We start from the raw sequence: 2500 nt of genomic DNA on the forward strand, positions 1-2500 counted from the left end.
AAGAGCACTATAGGCGGCCGCCCTCAGCACATTTGGCCCCCCCATCCTGGAGCGCCATGGACAAGGGGGAGAGCGCCTCTCTTCGGGGCTTGTTGCTGGCTGTTGGCGGGGCTCCATGTACCAGGGGGAGAGCGCCATGGACCAGGGGGAGAGTGCCTCTCTTCGGGGCTTGATGCCTGTTGGCGGGGCTCCATGGACCAGGGAGAGAGCGCCTCTCTTTGGGGCTTGTTGCTGGCTGTTGGCGGGGCTCCATGGACCAGGGGGAAAGCGCCATGGACCAGGGGGAGAGCGCCTGCCATAGCCGAAATAGGAGCACTATAGGCGGCCGCCCTCAGCACATTTGGCCTGTCGCCGCTGTCCGCTGGCCGCTGTCCGCTGGCCGCTGTCCGCTGGCCGCTGTCCGCTTTCCCCTTTACTTTCAGCACTTTCAGCACTTTCAGCACTTTCAGCACTTCCAGCACTTCCAGCACTTCCAGCACTTCCAGCTCTTCCCCCTCTTTCCCTTCTTCCAACTGCGGGCGCGCCGGGCGCACAGGGGCTCGTGCGGAGGGGTGTGTGTGCGTGCATGTGCCGAACAAGGAGGAGAGCGCCTCACTTCGGGGCTTGTCGCTGGCCGTCGGCGGGGCTCCAAGGACCAGGGGGAGAGCGCCTCTCTTTGGGGGCTTGATGCTGGCTGTTGGCGCGTGTCTTCGGGGCTCCACGGACCAGTGGGAGAGCGCCTGTCTTCGGGGCTTGATGCTGGCCGTTTGCGGGACTCCATGGACCAGGGGGAGAGCGCCATGGACCAGGGGGAGAGCGTCTCTCTTCAGGGATTGACCAGGGCTCCAATCTTCCCATTGAAATGAATGGCGGGTGACCAGGCGTCCAAATCCCCCATTGAAATGAAGGCCGGATGCCCAGGGCTCCAATCTCCCCATTGAAATGAATGGCGGGTGACCGGGCGTCCAAATCCCCCATTGAAATGAAGGCCGGGTGCCCAGGGCTCCAATCTCCCCAGTGAAATGAATGGCGGGTGACCAGGCGTCCAAATCCCCCATTGAAATGAAGGCCGGGTGCCCAGGGCTCCAATCTCCCCATTGAAATGAATGGCGGGTGACCAGGCGTCCAAATCCCCCATTGAAATGAAGGCCGGGTGCCCAGGGCTCCAATCTCCCCAGTGAAATGAATGGCGGGTGACCAGGCGTCCAAATCCCCCATTGAAATGAAGGCCGGGTGCCCAGGGCTCCAATCTCCCCAGTGAAATGAATGGCGGGTGACCAGGCGTCCAAATCCCCCATTGAAATGAAGGCCGGGTGCCCAGGGCTCCAATCTCCCCATTGAAATGAATGGCGGGTGACCAGGCGTCCAAATCCCCCATTGAAATGAAGGCCGGGTGCCCAGGGCTCCAATCTCCCCATTGAAATGAATGGCGGGTGACCAGGCGTCCAAATCCCCCATTGAAATGAAGGCCGGGTGACCAGGCGTCCAAATCCCCCATTGAAATGAAGGCCGGGTGCCCAGGGCTCCAATCTCCCCATTGAAATGAATGGCGGGTGACCAGGCGTCCAAATCCCCCATTGAAATGAAGGCCGGGTGACCAGGCGTCCAAATCCCCCATTGAAATGAAGGCCGGGTGCCCAGGGCTCCAATCTCCCCATTGAAATGAATGGCGGGTGACCAGACGTCCAAATCCCCCATTGAAATGAAGGCCGGATGCCCAGGGCTCCAATCTCCCCATTGAAATGAATGCCGGGTGACCAGGCGTCCAAATCCCCCCATTGAAATGAATGGCGGGTGACCAGGCGTCCAAATCCCCCATTGAAATGAAGGCCGGGTGCCCAGGGCTCCAATCTCCCCATTGAAATGAATGGCGGGTGACCAGACGTCCAAATCCCCCATTGAAATGAAGGCCGGATGCCCAGGGCTCCAATCTCCCCATTGAAATGAATGCCGGGTGACCAGGCGTCCATATCCCCCCCCCCCCATTGAAATGAATGACGGGTGACCAGGCAGGCGAGAGCCCCCGCTGCAGAGGCTCCAGAGGTGGCACTCTGAAAATATTTCAAAAAAAGTTGACTTTGAAATTTTTGGAGAACCAGGATTTGGGGGGGGCAAATGTGCTGAGGCAGGCCGCCCATAGTGCTCCTATTTCGGCCTGGGCGCGCCAGAGCACCCCCCTGGAAGTGGCACTCTGAAAATAATTAAAAAAAAATGACTTTGAAAATTTTTGAGAACCAGGATTTGGGGGGGGCAAATGTGCTGAGGCAGGCCGCCCATAGTGCTCCTATTTCGGCCTGGGCGCGCCAGAGCACCCCCCTGGAAGTGGCACTCTGAAAATAATTCGAAAAAAGATGACTTTGAAAATTTTTGAGAACCAGGATTTGGGGGGGCAAATCTGCTCAGGCAGGCCGCCCATAGTGCTCCTATTTCGGCCTGGGCGAGCCAGAGCCCCCCCTGGAAGTGCCCCATTCATTTTCAATGGCCGGGTGACCAGGCGTCGAAAAATGCCATAGGAAATGAA

Source organism: Vanacampus margaritifer, unplaced genomic scaffold (genome assembly GCF_051991255.1).
Source record: "Vanacampus margaritifer isolate UIUO_Vmar unplaced genomic scaffold, RoL_Vmar_1.0 HiC_scaffold_97, whole genome shotgun sequence".
Lineage (NCBI taxonomy): Eukaryota > Metazoa > Chordata > Actinopteri > Syngnathiformes > Syngnathidae > Vanacampus > Vanacampus margaritifer.